The sequence below is a fragment of the Protopterus annectens genome, chromosome 1.part0 (assembly GCF_019279795.1).
Source record: "Protopterus annectens isolate FY-2018-M chromosome 1.part0, PAN1.0, whole genome shotgun sequence".
Classification (NCBI taxonomy): Eukaryota; Metazoa; Chordata; order Ceratodontiformes; family Protopteridae; genus Protopterus; species Protopterus annectens.
Genome location: NC_056725.1, coordinates 537,904,906 through 537,917,417, shown reverse-complemented (window position 1 = coordinate 537,917,417; position 12,512 = coordinate 537,904,906).

Genomic DNA, 12,512 nt, shown 5'->3' with positions numbered 1-12,512 from the left:
AGGAAGAAGGGTATAGGGGATTATATTTACTTAAAGCAGAGACTAGGTGGTCTAAATGTCTCTCTGCCATTGAACACATGTAAAAAAAAGAAGAGTACAGAATTTTTTCCTAACCAGTTGCATCTTCATATCTGAAACTGGAGACTTTTCAGACAAAATGTAACAAATTCATACTCCAAACAACTGTTAATATCTCTGAGTATGCATGTTTCCCAAAAACTACCGAGAGTGGTGACGTTCATGACAGTTGCCTGGCAGTTAGTGCAGAGGATTAAAACTATGAGCTGTTAACAAGCTGCTGCCTGTAGTAGATGGTTTGATTCTGTCAACCTCCGTTTGCCTGCTGTGTGGGTCTGAGCAAGTCACTCATCCAGGCAGTACTCTAGGAAACTTGGGCTAGGCTCCTCATTGGTCTCCTGGATTGCATGCTTAGTAACTAACTATAAATTAAATTTGCAAGTGTGACCCAAACTATAACCCACATTTGCAGCTAAATTCCATGATAACTCCTCTCCTTGACACCTGAGTGCTAACTTTAACTTTGGCACGTTTCTGTAAGCACTGTATACATACCTGCACCGTTGCATCATACTTTCATTATTTTCTGCTTCTGCAGATCTTGACTGTACTAGTCATACTGTTTTCTTCTTTGCATCTCTGTCCTTACCTTCCTTTATTCTGTATTATCTCTTATCAGTCTTATTTTACTGTTGCTCACTTTGCCTGTCACTGCATTTCTCAGTTTTGTCTGCTCATTACACCTGCCTGTTACAACTACTGCATGTTACCTTTCTTCCTTTGCTTAACTCTCCATTTTTAGTCATACTTTCTGTACACTTCATGATTGTAGCACCAAACACATTCTTCCATCCTTTCCAACTTTCTGCTACTGCCTTACATTCTGTCATTGCGCTTCTCATTTTCCATGAATACTATTAACGTTTTGCTGTGCTGTTTATCTAATTTTTGCACCCAGGACTATTGCTGCTCAAACAACATCTGATTTGTCAGTGTAATCTACAGCTAACCTAACCAGCAAAAAGTATGTGCACTTCCCTCATCCGGTTACATGCACCCTCCACTCCTATTCCTTTCAAGTACACATTAGGATCTGGAACCATGGATGGGCACTTTCCTCCTATCTCTTAATCCAGCTTGGGGGGACATGGGTATCCCAAGGCAATGTAACACTTGCCTTATGTACACTGACAACCATTTAATTGTTGAACAGACAAATAGTTTGAGGGATGTAGTTACATGTTGACATTGGTAGCTAGACTCTCACATACAGACAGAAAAAAAGCAACAAATAGGTTGTCAGTGACACTCGCACATCAATCACAGCACCCACAAAGGACCACACGCACACAGACCTAGATGTGTGCTCACATGTAACTTACCCAAATCTCAAAGACTTCTCGGGTGCAGTCCCCAGCAACTGTGCATATACACAAACAAGACAATTCTCACCACAGCGTATAAAGCCACATCTGAGTGTGCCTCAGCTACCAAGCCCATAAGGCAAAACACTCCACAACCCAATATTCTGCTCAGAGGAGGCTCCATTGTGAGACGCACCAATGTCCCCTCTTACAAGGATGGATAAGGGGAAGGTTACAGTTAGTTGCCTGTCATGAGCCAGGATTCACCAGACCACACAAGCACTCTGGTCACTTATCCCCAAGTACCAGTATGACTCGGTCATAGTTCATGTGGACATGAATGACCCAAGACGTACCTCCTTGGTCTATATGAAGAGAGACATGATTGAGCTCTCAGAATATGTATCACAGGCAGGTATGAACCTAGCACTGAGCAGCATTCCACCATTTCCAAGGATGATGCCACAATACCAGCAGAGCAGAAAATGATTGAATTTAACAATTGGCTTCATTACAGGTGTCATTCCAAAGGGTCCAGTAATTGTTAGCCTGGGGGGGGCATGGCTGATAGGTCATGTTGCTTTGCTTTGCCAGAGATGGTCTTCAGCTGTCACCTCTATGCTTTTGGATATTGGCTAAAGCATTATCCACCCCTATAGTCCCATTTTTAGGCACTGCCAAACAGACAGACATTCCAACATAATAAAAGTTATTCAGGACAAGCTGAAGGTGTTGCTCCTTGCTAGGAACCTCGACAAGACATTGCTCCCTGGAAACTGTCCTAAACCTGGAGAATGCTGACATCTGTGCAGTTACTGAAACAAGGATCAAAGTCACAGAAAGCACTCTGGCAGTGCATGGCTGTAATGCCTTTCATACATTCCTTCCACCTACCAAACATGAAAGAGCTAAAGGTGGAGGTGTATCTGTCTACAGAAAGGATAAGCATACCTCAAGGCTGGTCAAACAATATGACATGCCAGAGCTACTCCATGTCCAAGTAACCATGGGAAAATCCATTACCATATTCATGCTCGCTACAGGTCCCCCACTATGAACCAGGAAACCCATACATCATTCCTGAAGTTACTAGAATCACACACTATCCAGCCCAGTACCATACTCCTAGGCGATTTTAACAACCCCTCTGGGTCTGCATGTTAGTGGTCGTGTATGCTTCCAAATTAACAAAGATTTCTTGACTTTGTAAATTCAAATGGCTTGGGGCAGCTAGTCTGCAGTCTCACTAGGGGAACCAATATCCTGTATCTGTTACCCACAAATATGGGAGAGTGATGCACCCCCCCAATAGTGTTATGTCCTCACTAGTAAGATCAGATCACAGTGGTCTGTCTTGAAATAAAGGTAAAACTGGTCCACCACCTAACCCCAAAATCTTTTAAGAAGTTCTCTAAGGTCAATTAACCCCTATTAAGGGATGGCATAGCTAGTTTCCCTAAATCCAGAAAACACAAACTTATGCAGAGGGATACAATATCTGACCATATAAACAACTTCATAAAAATAGCAGTACCACACCGAAATAAACCCAGGTGAAACCACAAAAACAAGCCACCCTGGTGGACTCCTATTATTAACAGGTTATACAACAAATGAAAGAAAATCCTGTCAAAGTAAGAGGGAATATGCACAACAGAGAAGTAAGTCCATCATTAGTATAAACAGGTAAAACAGGGTACTAGCCAAGTCTCTGAAAACAGATTTTGAGGTAAAAATAGCCTGCAAACTAAGGATAACCATAAGACATTTTTTAGTTATGTCCGCAATCTGAAGGACACCCAACAGTTTGCAGAATTAGTTATAGATGGCATCACCTATTCTTAGCCAGAGGATGTAGCAAATCTGCTGGCTAACAAATTCAGCTCAAATTTCACTTCTGTATCGCCCCCAGTTCTCCCCCCAAAAATATTCTGCATCATTCTACTGCCAATTATCACCAACGAACAGGTTGCTACTGTGCTCTCTAAAACTAAAACGATGGTTTTAATGGGGCCTGACAAGATACCAGGTTGCTTCTTAAACGGCTTAAGTTAGGACTTATTGGGCCCATTAGGCTCTCTGTTTAACCACAGCCTCCAGACTGGCTTTATCCCGACAGAGTGGAGGACAGCAACAGTCATCCCTCTGCATGAAGGGGACCATCTACTGACCCAGGAAATTATGGTCTATGTTTAATGATCGAATGGTACGTTTGTCGAACAGCTATTCATTGACCATGTACCATCAATCGTCCATTTCAATGAACAGCCACAATTATCTTATCGAACAGTTATAGTTGGTCCAGACAGTCAAAACAGCATGTGGTGTGTAGTGGACAGCTTTTCACGGAAGCCTGCTCTTGTGGGGGGCTGCACCCCCACACCCCCTGCTAATTGTATATACCAACACTGAAATTGCACTACAGTGGGGAAAGGGCAACTGTTATAATTAGCCCACAGAAACAAAACAGCATGTAGTTCTGACTAAAACTGCATTATGGTGGGGATAAGGATTTTTGCCCTTTTCCCACTGTAGTGCGATCTCAGAGTTGGTTTATATAATTAACAGGGGGTGTGGGGGGGTTACAGCCCCTAGCATCATCAGTGTTCATTGGCCCTGCAATACATACCACACTGTGTTTTACCTGTCTGGACTAACTGTGATTGTTCGATAAGATAATTTTTGATGATGTAGCTGTTCATTGAAACAGTTGATCAATGGTACATGGTCAATGAATAGATATTCAGTGAAAGTACCATTCGATCATTAAACATAGACCCAGAAATTACAGACCCATAACTTTGGCTCGTGTTATATGTAAGACCAGGGAAAGGATAATCATGGACCTGATAAATAATGGCATAGGAAACCTCAGAACACTGGACCTGACCCAATTCAGCTTTGTCAAGGGCAGGTCATTCCTATTGAACCTGGTGGATTTCAAGAAAGTCACTAAGGCCATGGATGGGGGTAAAACAGTACATATAACCTACGTCGACCAGGCAAAGGCATTTGACACACAGTTCCCCACTCGAGTATTTTTAATAAACTCATAAATCTGGGCATAAATCCCTATGTCACCAGCCAGTTGGCTCACTGACAGGACATGTGTGTTTAAAGTGGGTGAATCCAGATCCAGCAAGAGGCAAGTTGCTAGTGGTGTGCCACAGGGCTCAGTACTGGGAAAGCTGTTTGTAATGTACTTCTCTGAAGTCAAGACAAATGTGGGAGGCCTATAACCACGAGACTACTAAGATCCAGTCACAAGAGCCATTAACTCTGCTGGAGAAGCATTATTCTCCTGCACTATAGCCAAACTCTGGAACTCTCTCATCCTCAATTACCTCTGTAACTTCTTGCACCCACTTTAAATCCTTACTAAAAATCACACTTCAAAACTTGCCAGATATGCCCTTGCAACCCCCCCCCCCTCTCTAATACCATTCACTCCCCACACCCACTACCTCTCTCAGACCCCTATCAACAACCTACTCTTAGCAAGCTTGGCTACTCCTGTTCCCAGCTACCTACCACATAATACTAACGTCTTGTAGCAACAACTGCTAATGGCTGTTATGTAACTCAAAAACAGTTTGTATCAATTGTTCACTGATGAATCTCAACTACATTTTAACCATGTTTAGTATGTCACCATATTTTAAAATTGTACTATGCTCTACAGCTGTTTTACATTTGTTTTCTTCTTGTCTTGTGTCCTTAACTGGACTAATGTCATCTGTATTTAAATGCTATGTTTTTTTTAACTGTATAATGCAAATAATAATGTGGAGCTTTTCTCCCCGGGCTTCCGCTGAAAACGGACCTGTGTCCGGTCGGACTCTCGCGGTCAACAAATGTAAATAAATAAACAATACGAGTGCTATAAGCAGTATGTTTTAACAATGCGAGTGCTATAAGCAGTATTGTATAAATAAATATCTGTGCTTTAAGCAGTGTTGTCATATTTCATTATCTCACAACTTAAACTCATTTAATTGAATGGCCACTTGCCATTTTCTTTGCATAAAGACAAATACCTCCACCCAAAATGATTTAACTTATTCTAAGGTCACAGTAAGTTAAAACAATTGTTTATAGGAGCCAGTTTGCTTAACTGACTCACTAGATCTTGGTTTGATAAAATAGCTTTTATGAAAAAAAAATCACATCAGCTTAAATGAACATTTATCTGTTCGTAAGCTTTCATACTTCTCTCTTCGCTTTCTTCTACATTGCTTGTTTTTTTAAATATTTACAGAAGTATGACAAGTTTGATATTTTGCCAAATACCGCATCTAATTTGTAATATCTCTGCAGCTTTGTATATCAGATGAAAATGTTAGTGGATGTATCATCTGTCATGGTGCAGGCTGTCAGATATCTCTCAATTCCTTCTAGTGATAATATTTTTTAAATATTACTCAAAATATGCAAATGTTTGTCATATACTGATCTGCATTAACAATGTTGATCTTCATATTCCCCTTGATTAATATCTACTCCACTCCAGTATCAATACTTTAGAGACTGTATCAGCCTATCCTGAATATTCCATGTTTTATAACTATGACTGTGTAATACAGCCACAGTGTGTGTCCCAGGCCTGCTCTTCTGATGTCACATGACTCCTCCTACTACTGATTTTCATAATTTGTGATGCAGCTTGTTGTTTCTCTGGTCTAGTAGACATTAAAGAAGGAACACTGGTTGGCTTAGCAAGGCTGCTGCTCTAGGGAAGAAAATGACAATGAAATTAAAGTACGTTGACATTGTTTTAATAGGACTTTATAAACTGGATCAGCAGTAAAGACAGCAAGTGACTGTACCTTTAGAGATGTTTGTTCAAGTAAGCTGACGGAAGTGCTACTGTTTAGCATGTGTGCCTTCATTGGATTGCATCTGTTAAATCACTATTGCATGCCAACATCCTAGCTTATTTAAGTATGCTTTGTCACAGGTGCTATCATTTGTATTGAGGTCATACAACTTGTAGAAAATTGGAAATCGGATTTTTATGTTTTATTTAGCATTTTTTTCTTTTGTCCAAATTTGTGCAACCTGGGAGGTAGTAATATATATATGGAGATTGGAGCAGTTGGGGGCAGAGCTTCCATATCAGGATTTGAGGCGATTCTCTTGCAGTCTTTTGTGGAATTTTGGACTGTGCTTTGCTGCATTAATGATGTGTACACTTCAGCTATTGGTGTTATGATATTTTACATCTCAAACAAGGGATATGTATGTTTGATTATACACCTGTCTGATATGACTGCTCTTTTCCCAATGGATAACATTTAAAATATATTTTAGGGTGATGAGTGTAAACTGAGTACTAGGCAAACAGCATTCTGTGTAGTGGTAATCCATTGAAGGATGTTGGAATTAATTACTTGACTTCTCCATAATGAGCTCTTTGATTGGGACATTAAAACTCTTTGGAGACTACTAGCTTTTTTAACTAATTTATTCCTTAACAGCTAGCAACAGCTTTAGATCGTAATAGCAGCACATTAGCTGATATATCTGGGAAGATCTCAAAGGTTCAGCAAAGGATAAACATCAAACATGAAGACCTTTAGGGAATTCCTACAGGACATTTGCAAACATTGAAATTAAAGTTCTGGTTCATGCTGTTGTATGTCTTGTGTATCAGATGTGACACTAAAGTTGGGTATGCGTTCAAGTTATTTATTGTACATAAACACATCAGCAGCTGTAACTGGAACATATACTTTGAACTTCATAAGCTAACTGACTGACTTGTTACTTCAAAACACACTTGCATGTGCATTTCCATTTATGCCTGCACCCACTCTGAATACACAAAATGGCACTGATCTTGCATGTGCTTAGTAACTTGTATGCATATGCTATGTAGCTCCAGTGGCTGACTAGGCACAATATCCATAGTGATCTATATCCTCCCTCTTTGATTTGTTCGACATGCAATAGTAGAACAAGATATTTTACAAGCTAGATATCACATTGACATTTAACAGCAAATTAATTGAAGTCCAGATCTCTGGGTAGAATTTCCAGACCCAATCCAAAATACACAATCTGGTCACATAAAAACTTAGATGGGGTTTAGCAACAGGGACAGTCTCTGGAGATTTTTACAATTGGAACTGGGGATTACATCAGGATTACTTGAAAGTACACTGTCCTCTGGAATTTGAACAAGTGTAGAGTCACTCTGCGAAATAGTCATTGCCACAGGCAATCTGCTGTGTCACTGGTTCGGAGACTGGTAGTATGTGTCTTTGATTTCTTCTGAAATCCATTCCTTCAGATTGTACAATGTAAGATCTCAGTTAATCACAAATGGTTTTTATAGGTGTGTACTAGGCTAATGGTCCTGGAGCCTAGCCCATAGGATTACCCTGGCATCGCGCCACCCAACCTTAGTTCCCAGTGCCTCCGTCGAGTAGAGCCACTGGAGTGATCCCCAGGGTGAATTTTCTATTTGCCATCCACTCATCAAGATTTTTCTTGAAGAGGGCCAGTGAGGTGCTCTGTTTGACATGTATGGCAAGTCTATTCCGTAGCACATTTTGACTATTCCCATTTGGCTATATCCTTTAGATGTTTGCATTCTCATAATCTTCCCAAGTCTTAATGGTCTGAGAGGTTTGCTGTATTTATCATAGTACAACTTTTATGACTGGTATTTTCTCAAAATTTGAGTCGACCATTCTGTTTTCATTTGGCATCAGTAATTGTTTACTATGCGGAAGAGTTGTTCTAGTCTGTCTGGACATCAGTCCTTGAGCAGGTGAACCAAGCAAATTATCTTGAATGTTTCTGATATTAAGTAGGCTACGAAAAAAATATTGGTACCATCCATCTTGGATTTCTCCAACAAGTACTTCGCACTTTGAACTGCACGCTCAGCTAATCCATTGGACTGCGGATACTCAGGGCTACTAGTAACATGGACAGTGTCCCAAGACTCAGTACATTTCTTGAACTGCTGACGTAAACTGTGCACCATTGTCAGATATGACTTTGTCCCGACTACTATGGACAGAAAAATGTCTCTCCAGTTTTGTACTGACAGTGCTAGATGTCCAGTTAGGAAGAAGGTCAATTTCAAACCTGTTCAGATATGTCTACTACCATTAAGTAATATTGACCATTCCATTCAAAAATGTCATTAGCAACTGTCGACCATGCTAATTCAGGAATCTGGTTTAGCTTAAGTAGTTCTTTTTGTTGGTGTGATTTAGTGCTGTTGCAAATTGAACATGCTAGACTTTCCTTCTCTATATCTTTTGACATAGAAGGCCAAAATACAATGCATCTTGCCCTTCTTTTGGTTGAATCAGTACTCAGGTGACCACAAAGCAAAATGTTTTTATATATTCCTGTTGTAATGCTGAAGGAATTCCCACTTTAGGACCTTTCATGATGATTCCATCTTCCATTAGAAGCTCATCTCTATAAGGAAAATACTTGTGTATGTCAAATGGTAAACTGGTGTGTTGTGCTGGCCATTCTTGACTGACATGTTTCAGCTTCTGGAGAATTTGATCTGAAGCTGTATGATTTTTAAATTCATCAAGATGTGGTGAGGAAAAATATCTGACTTCCATGAGCCCCATGGTGTCGAAGTCTGCTTTCTCATTGTTGTTCAGTTGTTTGGGTGCTCCTTGACAAAACATCATCAAGGGTTAGAAATTTGCCTTTTGTATAGATGATATTGAAATCATACTTTTGCAATTTTAACATCATGCATTGCAAGCATACTGGGGCTGTAAGGTTGGTGATCAGTCTCTATTTGGATAGGTTTGCTGTAAATATAATCATTTAACTTCAAACATGTGAACACTACTGCCAAAAGTTCTTTTTTGAATTTGTGCATACTGCATTTCAGTTTGGGTTAAAGTTCTGGATGAATACACTACTGGTACACCATATTGTAAACATGCTGCACCAAGACCATACTTTACTCACACAAGAGAGTTACATGTTTGTGAATATCATAATATCTCAATGTGGGAGGACTGGCAATTTTCTGTTTCGGAATGTCAAATGCTTTTTGATGTTGTTCCAACCAAGACCAGTTTACATTTTTTGTGTGTCAACTCATGTAACTGTTCTGAAAGTTCACTCTGGTCTGGGATGAACTTTCCTAAATAGTTGACCATACCAAGAAAACATTGTAAAGATGTGACATTTTCTGGAACCAGCATCTCAAGAACTGCTGCTTGTTTAGACAGAAATGGTTATAAGTCAGAACTGGTAAACAAAAGACCCACATAAGTAACTTCTTTCAGTTTGAATTTGCATTTCTGAGGATTCAGTTTAAGATTTACTTAATGTGCATGGTCTAGAACTTTCTTTAGGTTTCAGCCATGTTCGTCTTCACCATTGATTGCCCCCTACAGTAATGTTGTCTACTGTGATGGTACATGGATAATCAGAAAAAATATGCTCCATTGCATGTTTAAATACTTCACTGGCAGAATGCATCCCAAATGGCAGTCTCAAAAATCGGTATCTACCAAATGGTGCACTGAAGGTGGTTAACAGTGAAGATTTGTGATCCAGCTAAATTTGCCAAAAGGAACTTTTTGCATCTAAGACTGAAGAAAGTAGTGGCATTTGGCATGAGAGGGCTACTTCTACTGTGTGCATCAGATGATGAGGATGTTTAAGCACTTTGTTTTGATCAGTACATATTCGAATATCATCTGAGCTACAACCATGGAGCATACCCCTTCAGCTGGTTCTTTTACTGGAGTAAGGATACCCAACTTCACCATTTTGTCTAGTTCTGCTTTTACTTTGCTTTGCATTGCTACCAGAACTTCCCTTGCTAGTCCGACAACTGGGCTTACTTCATGGAATATGTGACTGGAAGTTTGCCAAGCTTATCTTTGAAAATATCAGCATATTCACTAAAAATATTCTGTGTAAAACAATTGTTCAGACTTATATGGTGGATCTCTTTATTAAATGAAATCAGCCCCATTCTCAAACTGTCTTTGAGGCCTAACAGTGACTGCATGTGTCTTTTGAGTACATAAAACTGCAAGTCATAGCTGTTCCTAGCAGAATGGCACATGAGAACTACTGTGCCATAAATTTGAATCTCTTTGCCATCATAAGCAACTAGTTTTGTACATTTTGCTGAATCAAGTTTCTCACCAGCTTTTACTTTGGCAAACGTGTGCTGATATAACATTGCACTTAGGTCCAGTGTCTACTTTAAGCTCTACATGTTTCCCTTTAATTCGTACAGTACAAAATATTTCACTCTTTGCTGCCAACTGATAATCTGCCATGTTAACTGTTTCATTGATCACAAAGACACCATCAACATAGAGAGCTGTGAGCAAGCTTTCTATCTGATCTACTTGCTTCTTCAGATATTCTATTTTAATAAATGTATGTGCCACTTTAGACTTGCAAAGCATTTTGAAATAATTCCACTTTTTACATGCGTGACACTGCTGACCAAAAGCTAAGCACTTCCCTGGTTTAGGTTCATGACTGCCTCCACAATTGCAACAGTTAACAGTGAGGTTGTTTCACACCCTTTGGTTTATATTTCTTTTTCATCTTAGCTTTATGTTGTACACTACCAACATTTGCACTAGCAGATATGCATACATGCTTTTCACATTTGTAAGCATATTTGTATGCTTTTCTGTAAGCTCATGTATTTGACAAATCTCAATGGCTTTGCTCAGCATTAAATCTATGTCCTGAAGCAAAATCTCTCTAACTTTATTGTTATTAGCACCACACACAAGCCTGTCTTTTATCAACTCATCTTGTAAATCACCAAATCTGCATGTTTTTGCTTTATTTCTTAAGTCAGTAATATATGCTGCTATAGTTTCACCAGGCTTTTGTTTTCTTGTGTAAAACCTGCGCCTTTCCACTGTAATACTTGTTTGAGGGTTACACATTTTTCTAAATGTAGGTTTTAAGCACTCAAGTTCTTCCTGCATTTCAGCCTGCATCACAGTCTGGTGGTTCTCCCCCCTCCCCTGCATACACAAATGAATGTTCCCTTTTAATGACTTCTGAATCAGCTAAATTAAGAGGTATAAAATGCCTTTGTACATGTCTTTTTCAGAAACTGCAGCCTGTATGAAAATATATTCTTTCTCAAATACTCACCAGTATTATGAAACACCAGCATTCAGGTCTGCAAAATCCCTCTGCCATAACAACAAAATTAGTTTAAATATAAGCATATACCAGATACTTGTAATTATGCCTAACAATCTCTCTGAAAAGGCTTTATTTCAACACTGCAAAGACTGTGAACATTCCAGAAAATTTGTTTACGTCAAAAAGTTTGTTAATCAGAGAAAGTAGTACATTAAGGAAAAAAATGTTTTAGCCTTTCTGTACATTATAAACACTTTGGAAGTTATTTTGAACAACTGTAATTATTTTGAATACTTTTATCAGTATGTTGCTATTTCAGATATGTCATTTATCTTTGTAATTATTTTGAATGCTTTGCCACTTATTTGGCAACTGAAACATATATTATTTAAATTAATTTAGGTACCTTTGAGTAACCTCTGACCTGTTTGCAAGTTTGCTCCTGTGTATTTGTCCACTTCTAACTGCATGCCTCATGGCTTGTAAGCTCAAACTGCTTCTGATCCCATTCTGACGCCATGTTGCATGTCTTGTGTATCAAATGAAAAACAGAGGCTGGGTATGTGTTCAAGTTGTTTATTGTACATAAATGCATCAGGAACTGGAACATATATGTTGAACTTCATAAGCTAACTGACTTATTACTTCAAACATACTCGCATGTGCATCTCCATTCATGCCTGCCCTTACTGTGCCTGACTATACAAAATGGCACTGATCTTGCATGTGCTCAGTAACTTGTATGCACATGCTGTGTAGTTACAGTGGCTGACTAAGTACAATATAGACTATGGTGTACACATGTTATATAAGAAGTTCCTGAATTTGGGCATTCTCTGTAGTGGTAATTCCAATGAAAGCTACATATTTAAGTCTGGATGTTTGGTAACTTGATGCTGTAACTGAGTTTAACATTTACTTGATATCATACAAAAACTATCTTGCACAGGCCTTGACATGGCAATGTTTTCATTTCTCAACTTTTTGACAGATGCCTTTTTA